The sequence below is a fragment of the Sapajus apella genome, unplaced genomic scaffold, assembly GCF_009761245.1.
Source record: "Sapajus apella isolate SASKATOON/1434 unplaced genomic scaffold, GSC_monkey_1.0 scaffold45, whole genome shotgun sequence".
NCBI classification, from domain to species: domain Eukaryota; kingdom Metazoa; phylum Chordata; class Mammalia; order Primates; family Cebidae; genus Sapajus; species Sapajus apella.
Genome location: NW_022436985.1, coordinates 18457708 through 18476780, shown reverse-complemented (window position 1 = coordinate 18476780; position 19073 = coordinate 18457708).

Here is a 19073-nt window from a genome sequence, read left to right as displayed (position 1 = left end):
ATTTTCACAAACTGGACGAACCCATATAACAAGAACTTAGAGGAAATAAAAAAAGAACGTTGCATCCCAGAACCCCCCTCCTGCCCCCTTCCAGTACCAACTTCCAACATCCGAAGAATAATGATTACCTAGACTTCTAACAGACTTTATGTAAATGGAATCACAGTGCATGCATTCTTTTTGTGTCAGGGTTTTTCACTCACTCTTTGTAGGTGTCAGCTACCTCATGTACAACTGAGGATTCTTCATATTCTTCCTTGTTTGATATTGCCTAAATAAGTCACAATTTCTTCATCAATTCCACTGTTACTGGCCATTTTGTAATTTCCAGTTTGGGAGTAGTACACCTAGGGTAGCTGAGCATTCTGGACATATCTTTAGTTGGAACAAATGTATATTTATCTAGGATTAGAATTACTGGACCAGTGAATATAATGACATTCAACTTTAACAAATACTGCCACTTTTTCAAAGTGGTTACTCCACATTCTCAACAACGTTTGGTATTTCCCCATTGTTTTTATTTTAGCCATTCTTTTGTAGTGGTAGAGGTATTACACTGTTCTTTTATTTGCATTGCACTGATGAGTAGTAAAATTGAGCACTTTATATGCTTGTTAATCATACTGTGTCCTCTTTTCTAAATGGCTGCTCAGATTTTTTGCTCATTTTTCTACTTGTGTGTATTTTTCACATTAATTTTTGTGTTTTATCAAAAAATATATTCTGGATATGAATCCTTTGTCAGATGTATTTATAATGAATGTCATCCTTTTCTGTTAGTTAATGTTTCCCTTTCTTAATGGTGATTTTAGACACCAAGTATGAATTTTAATATACTTCAATTTGTCTGGTTTTAAAATTTGGTGGTGAATGCTTTTTGTATTCTGTTTAGTAAATCTTTGCCTATTCCATGGTGACTGAGGCATTCTTTTATATTTTCTTCTGAGATCATTTGTTTTACATTTTATATTTAGATCTGCAATTCACTGCAATTTAGTTTTGTGTATGCTGTAAAGTATTGGTGGAGCTGATACTGTTTTCCTGTGTGGATATGCAATTCATTTAGCACCATTTTTTTTTCACCATTTAGTGAAAAAAAGAATGATCATCCTTTCTTCACATTACTGCATTGTTACCTTTGTTATAAATCCTAAGTTTTATTTCTAGATGCATTTAAAAATTTTAATGCCATCTTAGCTGGGTGTGGAGGCTTATGCCTGTAATCTCAGCTACTTGGGAGGCTGAGGCAGGATGATCACTTTAGGCCAGGAGTTTGAGGCTGTAGTGAACTGTGATTGCATGACTGCACCCCGCCTAGATGACAGAACAAGAATAAGTAAACAACTGTATGCCATCTCAATAAAGCAAGATTTGTAATATTTAATAGGGCAAAGAAGTCACATTTTATTAGCACTGCTTGCACGGAATTATCTGTATGTCTTGTACAATTTTTCTTCCCAGTTTCACAGCAGACCTCAGAACTCAAGGACCAAAATGAATTATGTTATAATTAGCCAGGTCATGGATACACTCTTAATTTATCTAGAATATGTGTGCAGCTTTCTTTCCAATGAGGGTATACGCTCCTTTAATAGTTAGAGTAGTCTAGAATCATGTGATCTCTGAAACATAGCTTGAATAGCCACTATTTTTTGTTGTATTTTGACAATTGGCAGTTTCTATTAATATATTTTTAATATTTAACATAAGCATTTTAGTTCCCTGATTTTTTGATAGGCTCTATAAATTGGAAAAATTATTCACCCTTATTATTCCCATTCAGAAATTTCTTTCATGCTATGCCTTACACCATGGACAGGGATATGTAATTTTTAGTGATGTAGCTCTAAAATCATTATCCAGAAGAGTTCATTGTGTTGATTCTTCTATAATAGGTTCTTCTTTTAAAAAGCATAGACTACCAAAACTTGAGTGCACTGTATTCTTTGACAGGGTTAATTTAAATGCAGCCAGGTCCATTACAGCTACTATATCCTTCCACAGAACAGTTGCTGGCTTAATGCCCAAGAGTTGGACAGCATACTTGACTTATTCCAGAGTAGGCACAGTACCAAAACCAATGGTTAATGAGCATGGTTTTTAATATACAATAATGTGATCTTTATACATATATAATCACAGGGGGAATATGATGACTACTCCTCTGTCATGGAAGAAGGGTCTACCAATTGCAATGACCACAGCAGCTAAGACAAAAAATGCAGCAACTAGTTATATTCTAACAGGCTCTCTTCTTTTTTGACAGAGAAGTTGCCATCACGTATCCTCAGGGTTTGCATATTCATTTCAGCTGCAGTGGAAAGCAGGGATCCAAGACTAAAAATGCTGACACTTAAGGTGGTGTTGGTAGTACATAGTACTTAATTTGACCCCTCCTCCTAAGGTCCAGTATAAATGTTCTCTGATGAATCATAATGTACCTCTAATTCCTGGACTATAGATCTAGCATGCCTTGTTAGGTTTTGTATGTGGTATGTTTTTATCATAAGTAAAGGGCATTGGCAGTCTTTGTTAACATTTTGCAAATATTTAGCAAAATGTCGTCTAATACATAAATGTCTTAGAAATGAGAGCTCCTCAGGTTCTAGTCAGGTCTTATGTCATATCTATAATATTTTATGTGGAGAAAGCTCCCATCTCCTTAACTGGCTTTATATCTCATGCCTGTAGAACCTAAGGACAAGACGTATGATTATTTGAGCCTGGTTTCTGCACAAATCTTAAGTTATTTTTTAACCTTATGTTTCTACATCTTATCTATCTCTTGTATGAATTCTACATACCACTGAGATGCTAGTGGATGAATAAATAATTTCTATACTCTTCCTTTACAATATAACTTACAAACGAAATTTTCTTCTTCCCAGTAACAAACATGTTTATTCTAAATATTATAAAGAGATTTTAAATAGCTTTTTATTACCCCCTTCACCTCAGTAATTTTATCAGGTTTAGTGTAAGAATATATTATGTACCTGAAAAAAAATATATATATACAACATTTCCTAAACACTTTCATTTAAGCAACATTTCTTCATATGTGTGAATAAACCTATAATTGCAAATGATCCTAACAATGATGGGTTAGCCATCCTTGGTGTCTTTACTGGACTTCCTAAAATATAGGCCTGACAAATAGGGAAAATGAAACAAAACAGACCAATTTGGAAGAATTAGCAGCATATCAATTATATATCTGCGATTTTTACTATCATCTCTTTAGTCTTCCTTTCTGCTTCCATGGGCCATAAAAGCAAGATGAATATTTGTGGGCTCAAACAAATTTGGAAAGAAAAGGCATTCTACTAATCAGTAAGGGTTTTTCTTGTTTGTTTGCTTGATTCTGTTTAATCCTGAGTCTGAGGCCTAATCTTAAAGAAAGGTAAACACAGAATAGTTTTCAGGCTGGGTACAGTGGTTCACACCTGCAGTCCCAGCACATTTATAGGCCAAGGCAGGAAGATCGCTTGAGCTCAGGAGTTAATGACCAACATGGGCAACATGGCAAGGCCACAGCTCTAAAAATATTTAAAAAAAAAAAAAAAAAAAAAAAAATTAGCCAAGCATAGTGGTGCACACCTGTGGTAGCTGAGACCATCAGGAGGCTGATGTAATAGCATCACTTGAACCCAGCAGGTGGGGACTGTAGTGAGCCATGATTACACCACTGCACTCCAGCCTAAGCAACAGAGCAAAACTCTCTCTCAAAGAAAAAAAAAAGAGAGGCTGGGCGCGGTGGCTCAAGCCTGTAATCCCAGCACTTTGGGAGGCTGAGGCGGGTGGATCACGAGGTCAGGAGATCAAGACCATTCTGGTCAACATGGTGAAACCCCGTCTCTACTAAAAATACAAAAAATTAGCTGGGCATGGTGGCACATGCCTGTAATCCCAGCTACTCAGGAGGCTGAGGCAGGAGAATTGCCTGAACCCAGGAGACGGAGGTTGCGGTGAGCCGAGATCGCGCCATTGCACTCCAGCCTGGGTAACAAGAGTGAGACTCTGTCTCAAAAAAAAAAAAAAAAAAAAAAAAAGAGAGAGAGAGAGAGAGGGTTTTCAGAGGCAACTGGTTGAACCCAGAAAGAGAAAATGGAAAATGGCCATTCCTTTGGCTGCACAGAGAGTCAAACATTTTCATGCTGATGATGCCTGGAGAACAACACAGTTTATAACAGCTATATTATAAAGGAATTGTATAACATATAAAAGATTATCAATAGATGTACAGTTTTAATACCTACTAAGAGGATAAATTCTCATTGTTTTCTCCATTGTCTATAATCATAAACAATACCAAGAGATTATAAATTTAGTCATGTAGATAACAAAATATTTTCTATACTCTTGTGTTATTGCATATGCTAAAACAACTTTTTATTCTGATCATGCCACTAACAGGACATGTCTATATAAATGTGAGATCATAATTAAAAAAGTTTAGAAGTTAATATTGGGTTTGAATAGTGGGCAGTGATGATAGATCGGTCAGAAAACTTTCCTTCCATTGAAACAGAAGAAGAGACTGTTTTAGTATAAGCCAATGGCAAACAAAGAATAATAAAACTGTGGTTTGTTAGGCTAGAATTAAAATGTGATTTTGTGTCTTTTTTAGTAGGTAGCTATGTAGACATGAGAGGGTAAGAGGAAAACCCCCCTCTTCCACAGAAATGTCAGATAACCATCAGGTGATAGTCACGTAGCTGTTAAACTGTCTAGCTAAAATAATTGTTTGCAGCTGGCACCAGGGAAAGGCAGGCTCCCAATAAATAGAAAACACCTGAAGCTGGTGATTAGCAGCTTCCCAATAAGATCTCTAGGAGCTGGGTGAGCAGGCTAAAGCATGTACACTGAGGGGCAAAAGGTAAGAGTTTAACTGATATATGACCTTCCTTTAGGTATACTGGTAAGGAAAAGATGCCTCAAATGAGCATGTGCACAACTTCAGTAAACACAGTGTGCATGTGGCCCCCCCAATTGCTGAAAGGCAATTGTGCCTGTGGACAGTCCGCTCCAAGGGAAAAATCAAGAGAGGATAAACTAAAATCCTGGAACCATGCCAATGCATAAAACCCCAAGTCAAGGGCTGTACAGTGCACTTGGATCTGTAACTAGCCAATGGGTTCACCTTGCCTGCTGCCTAGACAAAGTCAATTTATCAAGTCAAGGGAATTGCAATAGAGAAACACTAATTCACACAGAGCCAGCTGTGAGGGAGATCAGAGTTTTTATTATTACTCAAATCAATCTCCTCAAGCATTCAGGGATCAGAATTTTGATGGATAATTTGGTGGGTGGGGAGGGCAGCCAGTGAGTCAAGAGTGCTGATTAGTTGGGTTGGGGATGAAATCATAGGGAGTTGAAACTGTCCTCTTGTGCTGAGTCAGTTCTTGGGTGGGGGCCACAAGATCAGATGAGCCAGTTTAATCATCTGGGTGGTGCCAGCTGATCCATCAAGTGCAGGGTCTGTAAAATATCTCAAGCACTTAAAAGCATTAAAATATCTCAAGATCTTAAAAGCAGTTTAGGGAGGGTCAGAATCTTGTACTCTCCAGCTGCATGATCTCTAAACCATAATTTCCAATCTTGTGGCTAATTTGCTAGTTCTACAAAGGAAGTCTAGCCCCAGGCAAGAAGGAGTTTTTTTTTTTTTTTGGGACGGAGTTTCGCTCTTGTTACCCAGGCTGGAGTGCAATGGCGCGATCTCGGCTCACCGCAACCTCCGCCTCCTGGGTTCAGGCAATTCTGCCTCAGCCTCCTGAGTAGCTGGGATTACAGGCACGCACCACCATGCCCAGCTAATTTTTTTTTGTATTTTTAGTAGAGACGGAGTTTCACCGTGTTGACCAGGTTGGTCTCGATCTCTTGACCTCGTGATCCACCCGCCTCGGCCTCCCACAGTGCTGGGATTACAGGCTTGAGCCACCGCGCCCGGCCGAGGTTTTTTTTTTCTTTTGGAAAGCACTGTTATCATCTTAGTTTTAAACTACAGACTACAAACTAAGTTCCTCCCAAAATTAGTTCAGCCTATGCCCAGGAATGAACAAGGACAGCTTGGAGGTTAGAAGCAAGATGGAGCTGATTAGGTCGATTTCTTTTACTGTCTTAGTTGTAATTTTGCAATGGTGATTTCGGATCTCTCAAGTCATTCTCTAGGTCCTCTTCCAAGCATACTTTACTTTCTTCCATTTCTGCTCTAAAGCTTTTTATTTTTTTGAGACAGAGTCTTGCTCTGTTGCCCAGGCAAAAGTAGAGTGGCATGACCTTATAACCTCCACCTCCCAAGTTCAAGTGATCTTCCCGCCTCAGCATCTCAAGCATAAAGTTTTTAAATAAACTTTCACTCTGACTCTAACTTGCCTCAGACTCTCACTCTGCCATATGCTCCTCAGCCAAATTCTTTCCTCCAAGAAAGCAAGAATTGAATTGCTGCAGACCCATACAAATTCAACACTGCTAACGTCTTTAGGAGTGCTGTTAGTGTGTGAGAGATAGCTATAGTTGGAGAGGTGCTTAAAACCAAAGTAAAGGAAGCCTCAATCATAATAGCAGCTGAAGGAAAGGAAACCAACCAGCCTGCTTGAGTCAGGGAAGAACTGACATATTAAGCAATGGGTCATTGTCTTGATAAACCTATCTTCATACCTAAAACAGTTTCTTTGTGAAAAATGTATTTGCTCAATAATTATCAAGGAGACTTAATGCTGGGTTTCTCTACAAAGTTTCTTTGAAAGAGTAAAAAGCCTCTTTGGCTTCTTGTGACAAAGGTCATGACTCTGGAATAGTACTTTAGACTGGATGCACTTAGAATCTTCATATTAGAATCATATTTAATATACTATCTCAGTACTAGCTGGCCATATGCAAGACGGTGGACATTTGTGAAATTTGGGTGGGTCTTTGAACCTTGGGACTGTTTTTTCTCTTAGGAGATCTCACTTCTGAATAGGTAGGAAATGTTCTAAGTGATAAATTTGAGACAGTCAAAACCATATGTTTTTTAGAGTTTTGTAGCACAGGCCACAGGCACAGTGGCTCACATCTGTAATCCCAGCTACGTGGGAGGCTGAGGCATGAGAATTGCTTGAACCTGGGAGGTAGAGGTTGCAGTGAGCCAAGATGGCACCTCTGCACTCCAGCCTAGGTGACAGAGTGAGACTCCGTCTCAAAAAAAGAAAAAAAAAAAAAATAGTTTTGTAGCATAGAAGATCTATACAAGAAAAGATTTAGATATCTTATCTTCCAGTGAAGGAGTGGCTAACAAGAGGCCATCAACATCTTGGATAAGGACAGAGTTTCCAGTGATAAAATATCTAAATTCTTTTTCCAAATGTGGGATAAGAGAAGAAAGAACGGCTTTCATTATAGCCTCAAGGAATTTGCCTTAATGTAAACTGGAGAGCTATATGACTCTTGGGTTTTGTTGGGAAAGAAAATAAAGTTAGATCAAAGAGCCGCTTCTATAGTAATATCAGGATGCAGGACAGGAAAGGGATGGGGTTATGAACGACAGAAAAAGAAGGTAACGCTGCAGCATTTACTGTTTGAAGAGCTTATAAAAGTTGTCAGAATAAAAATGAAGTCACTTGTTTGAAAAACCATGAGAAATGGAGCCGAGGAAGGCCATGGAGGGAGAGTTCTCATGCAGGAATGCCTCATAATAAGAACTATCACAAAGGACTCTGCAAAAATCACAACCTTGCACAAAAGCCACCGCAACCTTACAGAAAAGCAACTACCTTTCCAACCCCAAACTGCTGCCACTGTTGTTATTGCTCCTTGTAGCCAAGAACAATTATTTCAAAACAAGTGTGCAATCCACCTCGTTTCTCCTTTAAAAACATCTGTTTTATTTTACCTTACTGAATATGCACATAATTAACTATGGCACTTGTATTCCCATTGCAATGCCCATTCCTGGGTGAATATAGCTTTCTTTTACAGAGTCTCTCTCTATCAGTTATTTAGGTTGACAATCTTTAAAATTGTGACTATCTCTGCCAGTTTTCTTGCATTGCCAAGTAGATGGTAATGTGATGAATTATTTAAAGTATTTTCTTGGCCGGGTGTGTAATCCCAGCACTTTGGGAGGCCGAGGCAGGTGGATCACGTGAAGTCAGGAGTTCGAAACACACCTGTCCAACATGGCGAAACCCCGTCTCTACTAAAAATACAAAATTAGCTGGGCATGGTGATGCATGCCTGTAATCCCAGCTGCTCGGGAGGCTGAGGCAGGAGAATTGTTTGAACCTGGGAGGCGGAGGTTGTAGTGAGCCAAGATCGTGCCACTGCACTCCAGCCTGGGCAACAAGTGCAAAACTCCATCTCAGAAAAATAAAAATAAAGTATTTTCTTAAGGTATCCAGGTAATTGTGCGTTACAATTAATCCAGAATAATGATCACTGTTATGTATGGGAGAGGAGCCTGGGTGGGCTTCAGAGAGACATTGCCTTGGTTCTTCCTTATCTTTTTAGATTTGACTAAAAAGACTTCACCTTTTATGTGAAGCCTTGTCTGACTCCCTTCCCTCTGGAAAAATGAATTGCTTCCTCATTTGTGTACCACTTTAATGCATGTCTATGTTTTATGTGTATTTCATGCTGTAGTCTTAATTCTTTATTCCTTTCCTCTTTGTTTCTTGAGGACATGACCCTGTCTTATGAAAATAGCTGTTTCTCTAGGAACTAGCAGATAACATGCTGCATAGTAGGTCTTGAGTGACTGGTTATAAAATATGTCTGTAATTGGAGGTATAAATATATTAAGACAGGCTACATAAACTTTTCTTTATGAAGTCCAAATAAATTATGTACTTATATTACATATTTTGGTGTAATAATATCCATTATTATTGTTTTAAAGAATGTAATGAAAAAATATAATGATATAATGGTACTTACACTGCAGCACCTTTTATACTTAGCAGTATTTTAACTAACCAAATCCATTTTCTATCTAATGCTACAATAACTAACCTACTCAAAGATTTACAGATCATTTTTATTATCTGAAAGAAAAGTAAAATGAACATAATTTAGTAATTAGTTTACAGCTCTAGATTTCTCTTTTATAACTTGGGAAGTGAGTTGGTCATTGTTTATTCTACTAATATTCATTTTCAAACCCTTTACCTACAAGCTATGTTTCTCAGATTTCATTGCTAGCTGGCTTCCAGGTAGATTAGCTCATGAGAGGTGGGGGTAGGGTGGTAGAAAAGAGGAAGAATGGAAAAAGCCAGGGTTATCTCTCCTCTACTAGTTCATCCTCAGTAGCATTTTACAGTAGTGGATGGTTTCCTCTGTGGTTTTGACTTCTCAGCCTGTGCTCAGTTCTAGTCCCTACCAGGCAACTCTGGCTTCTAGTCTCGGGTAATAAGACTTTTACCTTTGCCACCTCAGCCTTAGACGTGGTAGTGGCTTTATACACTTGCTCATCTTTTGGTTGCTTCACCATCCCCTGTTGGTTTCTCAGCTCTTGCTTTGCTCATTACCTACATATTAAATTTTCTCAATTTTATTATCTAAAATGGTTTTTGCCTGGCCCCCAACTGATAAAATAATTATATTAGTTGACTATGTTTCTAATAAGTTTAAGTTTTGTAATTATTTTTCTCAGTTTGATATATGGAACTTAAATAATCTAGCCATTAGTAAATGATACAATATGGCAAAATATCCAGAAATAGTGATGAATCCACGGTTCTTCAGCAGAAGAAGGAAAGCCCTCTTTACATGTACATAATTCTTTTTAGTCGAGGTTCCAGAAATTTGTTCCATAAGGTCCAGATTATTTCCACGTAAGTGTTCGAGTGTCACCTATGTGCCATTGAGAAGTCAACTACTGCAACAGCTTTGAAGATAGAAGTCACTGGTAGTTTGTATTGTGTCACTATTGATTCATATAAGAGCTCTTAAATATTATTAGATGGAAATATACGTGAGAGTGAAAAGTGACGATGGAGAGGCACAGCTAAAGTGACAGGGTGGCATTAAGAAATCATGCTGGGCATTGTGAAAAGAAACTTGACTTTTATCCTTCGTTTAGTCACTTATTGAACTATGACCTGGGACAGGCCACTTAACTTTTCAGGCTCTTCTCTCCCAATCAAGAGGATGAAATCTATTTTTTTTTTTTTTTTTTAGGGAAGAAGCCATCTTGAAATCCTGAAAGTACTGACTGATAGATATACTTGATGAGAACAAAAATATTAATCATAGCACAGTATATATAGCAGGTGCAGTATGGCTAAAATTATGAATGGGTTTTGAAACAACTAGGTTAGAAAAAGTAGTACTGGAATGACAAAAAGGCAAGGAATCAATAGTCTCTAGCTTTTGAAAACATATAAGAGGAGAAAACTAACTTATTTCACATTTTCCTACTTAAATCTTACAATGTGTTACATTGTCAGTTATTGGACCACTCTTGTTTAAAACCTCACTGACATATTTTATTCCAATGTACCCTTGGAGCACTGGTTATGCCATCATCTATATTATGATGTAGGTAGTAGAGTGATTAAGTCAGCGTAAATAAAACCACTTGAGAAATTAGTCATAGAATTTTAGAGAGAATCTAGGATGCCAAACTCCTACATAAATTGCTTGTGGTTTCCTGTTATACAACCGGTTGCCAACATTTATAAATGTTGTTCCTTTATAATCTCCATTCTACATGGTCTTGTCACTTTGATAGTTGACTTAATTATTTTGTATGTGTGTGCCAAAATTTAGTTGCTTAAAAAATGATTCTTTTCTCAGACTCAGGGAGTTAATAAACCTTTTAAATGACCATCTACAGAGAATATTGTTTTATTTTCTAGTGTTTCTTTCAAAAAGAAATTTTGTTTAACAACCATGTCTAATATAATTTTATTGCTGGGTTGAACCACTTGATAATTTGGATCTTTTCTAGCTCTAGAATTCTGTGAATATTAGTTTAGCATAGATAAATGTTGCTTTTGATGGAGTGGGCTGTTGGGAGTGAAAACAGAGAGGGATGATATAGTAGCATAATGCTTTAATATTAAGTTGGAATTTACTAAGTGAAAATAATGTCTTTAAACCCTACAGCAAAATGATTATGAAAATTTTTTCACTGAAAATGGTTGGATTTTTCCCCTTTGTTTTAGTGATGATTCTGGGTAATAAATAATTTTCTATCTTTTTCAAGCCACAGTAATGACAGTTACACAGTATGACTGTTTACACTAACTCCCCTAGTTCTAGGCTACAATTAATTTGCAAAGTAGAAAGTGCTAATAATGTCTAGGAATACAAGCATACACAACTATCCTTGCTTGCTGATCATGGGAATTAAGTTTTGGGAAATATGATTTAGAATTGCTTAATTACAAGGAAAGAAAATGCAAGAGACATGTGTATGTCTATCCGAAGTCTTATTGCAAAGTGTTTTCCTGTGATGGGTTTAGGTCAGATCAGGTAAATTAGCCGTAGTGGTCACCAAATTCAGAGCTGGCTTTGGAGGAGTACTAGATTTGGAGAATTGGTGTAAAAACATAGAAATGCCTTGCATTTCATTCGTTCATCAAGACAATTCAGGAATACAGATTCGAGTGAGTTTCTCAGGGCCCTTATTAAGGTAATTCTCCAGAATCAAGGAGTACTCAACACAGCAGTCAAGCTGTGTAAGCAAAACAGCTCAATATTATGAACATAGGGTGAATGTTCAACTGGATATCCAACCACAATTATATTGCCAGTTAAATTCTAGTTTCTAAATCACTTTCTAATTGATTCAAGAAATGAAAACCATGTTTTTTTTCTTTTCCAGTTTTCTGCCTTTGTATCTTTCTCCCTCATTGTCATTAACTCCTGGGTTTTCTCTCAGTTTCACTTCCCCAACACAGTACAGATTGAACATGCAAAGCATACAACTCAAAAGAAAGATGAAACTTGGGTCACTAGTCTCCTGGCTCACTTTGTTAATCTGCCTCAAATGCCATCACTAATTAGGGTGAAGAGATGACTACTACCATAACTATTACTGTTTTTGCTGTATTTAAATGCATTTGAGAGCCTTACATAATTTTTTCCACTTGAACTTATTACTCAATGTATAATCTAGGAAGACGATTAACTTTCTAGAATTTGGGGACTTATTAATAGATAAAAAATGTCTTCCGTATAAAAGAATGTATACAATACATAGGCAGAATTTAAAATGTAATAAAATAAATACTTATGTACTCAATATTGAGTTATAAAATAGACTAATAGTAATACTTTGGAAACTGCTTTAATAATCCTCTCGAAGGATTACTTTGCCTCTATATATAATCTCTATTCTGACTTATTAAAATTAAAATTATTCATTCATGTATGTCCTTGAATGATAAATTATTCAAGTTTTTATGTTTTAATAATTAAATAAACAGAATGATAGTGTGTATACTTTTATGATTTTCATTTTTTTCTCAACAGATTTTAGATCTATTCACATTGGGCATACATAGCTATAGTTTATTTAATTTTTGCATGGTTTAAGTTTAGTATGCCATTGCATGCCTTTATCGAAAAAATTTATTATGCATGTGTCACCCATAAATCTTTGAATTATTTCAAAGTTTTTTTTCTATTACAAACTGTGTTAATCTTCCATTGCTTATAACAAATTATCACAAACTTAGAAACTTAAATAGCACAAATGCATTATCTTGCAATTTTGTGAGTTAAGAGTCTGCATGGCTCAACTGTGTTTGTTTGCTTAGGGTCTCACAAGGCTGCGGTCCCCTCGGAGGCTTGAGCTCCTCCTCTTCCAAGCCCATGTAAGTCACCTGTAGAATTCATTTCCTTAGAGCTGTAAGACTGAGATCCCACTTTCTTGCTGCTTGCCAACTGGGCACATTTCACAACTTCGAGGACCACTTGCTATTTTCTGCCATGGAAACCATTCTACAACCATAAATGTTTGCTTATTCAAGTACAGCAGAAGAAATACCTTTAACTTTGAATCTCTCCTACCTCATTTAAGGGCTCTCTGATTATATCAGGCCCACCAAAAGTGAAATTCCTTCTGATTAACTCAAAGTCAACTAATTAATTACCTTAATTGCCTCTGCAAAATTCTTCCTGCAATAAAACATAATAGAATCATAGGAGTGAGATACCATATTCAGCAGTCCTACTCACTCTTAAGGTGAAGGCATTATATGGAGTATGTACACCAGGGGGTGAAAATCACAAGGACCGTTTTGAAATTCTGCTTACCGTACGAACAATTTTGTAAATAAAATTGTTTGTATTTTTTATTTTATTTACAAATGTTTTATTTACAAATATTCAGGAATATTCCTGAATATTCCTCTTGTTTTATTTCTTATAACTGTAAGCATTCCATGTATGTTTTCCAACGCTATCAAGTTAGGCTAAACAGTTTCCAAAAAGGTTTTATCACATATAATTGCAATTAAGATATGAGAATTTATCTCATATACATTCTCACAAACAATTTGAATTTATATTTAAATGCAATTTTATACTTTTTTAATTTGCCTTACCATCATTTGTTAAACTTATTTCTAGACACCTTATTTTTATTGATATTATAATTTTTGAATTACATTTTCTAATAGTTTTATATATTAATATCATATTCAATGGACTCACTAAATTATTACTTTTAATAATTTATATGTAAGGGTTTTTTCAGATTTACTATGTGGACAAATGTGTAATTTTTTTTTCTTTTCTCACGTTATATTTTACATTGTATTTAAATGTAAAATCCAGATCCCACCAGACTGCATCCTGCCATAAGGTTCAAAAGCTGTTGTGTCTCTTCATCTCTGGAGCCCCTTTGACGTCCCTTGCCTGCAGCCAAGACCATGGTTAGTTTCCGCTGAGCTCAAACCATTGGCATTGACCCCACTGCCCTTAGCAGCAGATCAGCTGCACATTTGCATGTGCCCCGGGCACAGACTTTACCACCTGCATCAACTATAGCTGAGAGCTGCCTCCAACAAGGCAAAAGCATGACCTGCCCTCACCAGCAGAAATGCTACTCATTTGTAAGGGCCCTAATAATAGGATATCCCACTTGAAAGTTCCAGTTGGGGCTGATGTCTCAGCTACTTGCCTATGACTGCTGCCACTGAAAGCCATGCCATCCTCTCTAGTAGCTGCACTCATAACCAGGGGACTTTATAATAGGTCTTCCTAAACAAGCCTCACATTCCATCCAGTACCTGAGCACATTGTACAGGGATCTGGGGATCACCCAACCCAGTCCACCACCATTGGCACTTAAGCACACCTCTCAGGGGCCTGACATTGGGCCCACACAACCTAGTGTTGCCACCATAGTTGGCATCCACCTGAAAACACCACCTGCAGGCCTGGGGACTGGCCCATCCAATTTATCATAGCCACCAAAATACCAATGCAGATCACTTGAGATCAAGAGGGTTGTCCCGTCACTCCTCCTGCAATTGCCCTTACCGTGTCTACTGCCTAGAGGCCCAAGCACCCACCCACCTGTCCAGCCCACCACTGCCATTATTGGCACATGAAAAGCTTCCCAAAGGCCCAATAATTAATCTGCTTGGACAGGTTAACATTGATGCTAGTGTATGCTGCCCTGGGACCAAAAAGTGGTATGCTCAACCTGCCTTGCCACCACTGGGAACTATAAAATGGGTTACCTGGCATCCCAATTCCCAGCAAAACTCTGACATAGACACCACTAACAACCACACCCACAACTACTGAGGAAATTGCAGACACCATTGATGCTGATTATAGCCAAATAAATCATACAGAGACTACACTATTCCATGCACCAAGAATCAAAGCTAAAATGTCCCACAGAAGCAACACTATAGATACATCTACAGAAAAATCTTGCTTTCATCATTCCCTATGAAAGCAAATGCAAAAAGTTGGAAGAAGTGACTATAATACCAAAGGCACATATATCAACATAAGGATACAAGAAGTATGAAAAATCAAGGAATATGACACCCCCAAAGGAAGATAATAATTCTCCAGAAACAGATTTCAATGAAAAGAAAAATTTTCAAGTCCTGAAAAAATAAATCAAAATAATAATATTAAATGATAAGGTTTGTCTGTGTCTCTACCCAAATCTCATATTAAATTGTAGCTTCCATAATTCCCACGTGATATGGAAGGGATCCAGTGGGATATAATTGAATCATGGAGGCAGGTCTTTTCCATGCTATTCTCATGATAGTGGATAAGTCTCATAAGATCCAACTATAAAGGGGAATTTCCCTGCACAAGTTCTCTTCTCTTGTCTGCCTTCATGTGAAACACGCATTTTGCCTTCCACCATGATTGTGATGCCTTCCTAGCCATGTGAAACCTTGAGTCTATCAAAACTCTTTCTTTTGTAAATGGCTCATTCTTAGGTATGTCTTTATCAGCAGCATGAAAATGATCTAATACAAGTGGTAAAAGTGGGCATCCTTGTCATTTTCTCAATCTTAGAAGAAAGGCTTTCAGTTTTTCACCGATCAGTATGATACTATCTGTGAGTCTGTTACATATGATTTTTTTTTTTTTAATTTTTTTAGACGGAGTCTCACTCTGTCGCCAGACTGGAGTGCAGTGGCACGATCTCTGCTCACTGCAACATCAACCTCCACCTCCTGGGTTCACACAATTTTCCTGCCTCAGCCTCTCAAGTAGCTGGGACTACAGACATGTGCCACCATGCATCCTCAGCTAATTTTTGTATTTTAGTAGAGATGGGGTTTCATCATGTTGGCCAGGATGGCCTTGATCTCTTGATCTCATGATCCATCCATCTTGGCCTCCCAAAGTGCTGGGATTACAGGTGTGAACCACTGCGCCTGGCCTGTCTATATGATTTTTATTATGTTGAGATATGTTCCTTCTATACCTAGTTTTTTTTGAGGATTTTTTTTTTATCATGAAGAGATGTTGAACTTTATCAAATGCTTTTACATAATCAATAGAAATTATCATATGTTTTTTATCCTTCATTCTGTTGATATGATGTATTACATTGATTGATTTTTGTATGTTGAACCATCCTTGCATCCCAAGGATAAATTCTACTTGGTGATAATAATGATCTTTTTAATGTACTGTTAAAATTGATTTGCTAGTTAAATTTTGTTGAGGATTTTGGCATCAATATTTATAAGAGATATTGTCTTGTAGTTTTATTTTTTGATGTGTCTTTGGTTTTGTTGGTAATATTGGCATTGTAGAAGGAGTTTGGAAGTATTTCCTTCTCCTCTGTTTTTCGGAATAGTTTGAGTAGAATTGGTACTAGTTCTTTAAATCTTTGGTAGAATTCAGCAATGAAGCCATTGGGTCTGAAGCTTTTCTTTACTGGGAGACTTATTATGGCTTTGATCTTGTTACTTCTTGTTGGTCTGTTCAGGTTTTGGATTTCTTCATGGTTTAATCTTGATAGGTTGAACCATGTGTCTAGAAAATTGTCTATTTCTTCTAGATTTCCCAGTATATTGACATATAGCTGCTCATAGTAGCTACTAATGATTCTTTGAATTTCTCTGATATCAGTTGTAATGTGTCCTTTTTCGTCTCTGATTTTATTAATTTGGATCTTCTCTCCTTTTTTCTTACACTGACTAAAGGTTTGTCAGTTTCTTTTAACTTTTCAAAAAACTAACTTTGTTTCACTGATCTTTTGTATTGCTCTCTTCCTTTCAACTTTATCTTTTTTTGCTCTGATCGTTATTAATTTTTCTTTAATTTTGTGTTCGGTTTGCTCTTGCTTTTCTAGTTCTTTAAGATGCATTTTGTCGTTGTTTATTTGAAGTTTTTCTTCTTTTCTTATGTAGGCACTTATAGCTATAAAGTTCCCTCTTGGTACTGCTTTTTCAGTATTCCATAGGTTTTGGTATGCTGTTTCCATTATCATTTGTTTCAATCATTTTTTTTTCCATTTTCTTCTTAATTTCTTAACCGACCCACTGATCATCAGGAGCAGATTGTTTAATTTTCATGTATTTGTAGAGGTCCCCAAATTCCTCTTGCTATTAATTTCTGTTTTTATTCCATTGTGCTCAGAGAAGATGCTTGATATTATTTCAAGGTTTTTTGAATGTTTTAAGACTTGTTTTGTGATCTAACATATGATTTATCCTTAAGAATAATCCATGTGCTGAGAAAAAGAATGTGTCTTCTACAGCTTTGGAATGAAATGTTCTACAAATATGTATTAGATCCATTTGGTCTATAGTGCAAATTAAGTCCACTGTTTCTTGTAGGCAACAGATTAATGGATCTTGCTTCTTTATCCATTCAGCCAGTTTATGTCTTTTAATTAGAGGATTTAGTACATTTATAGTCAATGTTATTATTGATAAGTAAAGACTTACTCTTGCCACTTTGTCATTTGTTGTCTGCTTGTTTTGTGGTCTTCTCTTCCTTTTTTCTTTCCTTCCTGTCTTATTTTTTGTGAAGGTAATTTTCTCTGATCATATGCACTTTACTTCTCCTAGTGCACTGAAATTCCACACCATGCCACTGCTGCTGGGAAGTAGGGATGGGGTGCCAGCTATTTCTTTTTCTTTCTTTCTTTCTTTCTTTTCTTTTTTCAGATGGAGTCTCACTCTGTCACCCAGGCTGGAGTGCGGTTGTGCAATCTCAGCTCACTGCAACTTCCACTTCCCTGATACAAGTGATTCTCCTGCTTCAGCCTCCTGAATAGCTGGGATTACAGGTGCATGCCACCATGCCTGGCTAATTTTTGTATTTTTAGTAGAGACAGAATTTCACCATATTGGTCAGGCTGGTCTCAAACTTCTGACCTTGTGATCTGCCTGCGTTGGCCTCCCAAAGTGCTGGGATTACAGGTGTGAGTCACCGAGTCTGGCTGCCAGCTATTTCAAGACTGTTTTTTTTACTTCTTTTGTCACTCTTTCAGTGATATGAAGTTGAAACCAGGTACTGTGAGTGCTCACCTGGGTTTTGATTCTTCTAAAGAACCAAACCTTGTAGATAGTTGTTAAACTGTTGTCTTTGTGAGAGGGACAATTGGCAACTTCTACTTTGACATCTTGTTCTGCCTCTCCAAAGACATATTGACTAAAAGTAAAGAGATTACTAAAAATATAATTCACACAAATAGAAACCAAGAGTGAGCAAAATTAGCTCTACTTATATCAGATAAAACAAATTTTAAGTTAAAGAAAATTTAAAAAGACAAAAAAGGTCATTATATAATGGTAAAGGTATCGATTCAGCAGGAGGTTATAACAATTCTAAACATATATTCTACCAACGCTGTACAACTCAGATATATAAAACAAATATTATTAGATCTTAAGGGGAGGTAGACTCAAACACCATAATATGATGCTTCAAGATTTAAACATGCCACTCTCAGAATTAGATCACCTAGACAGGAAATTAATATAGAAGAAGCATTGGCCCCAGCATCATGCAGTATACCCAGGTAAAAAAATCTGTACATTTACCCATGTACCCCAGAATCTAAAATAAAAAATGAAATTATAAAAATAAATAAATAAGGAAATAAAAAATAGACTGCATTTTAGATAAAATCAATCTGACAGACATTTAGATGTTACTTTCTCCAACAGCTACAGAATATATGTGTTCTTCCAATTGGCACTTGAAAAATTGTCCTAAATAGACTGTATTTTAGGCCACAAAACCAGTCTCAACAAAGTTTTAAAAATCAAAATTATATCAAGTATCTTCTCAGACTACAATGAAATAAAACTAGAGATAAATAACTGAAGAAACTTTGGAAACTCTACAAATACATAGAAATTATATACGATCCTGAATGACCATTGGGTCAAGGAAGAAATTAAAGAAATTAAAAAATTTCTAGAAACAAATGAAAACAGAAACAAAATATGTCAAAATTTATAGCAAAAGGAGTACTATGAGAAATGGTTAAGCTAATAAATATCTGCATCAAAAGAAACCAATTTCAAATAAACAATTTAACAATGCAGCTCAAGGAACTGGAAAATAAAAGATAAACCAAACACAAAATTAGCAAAAGAATAATAAAAATCAGAGCAGAATTAAACAAAATA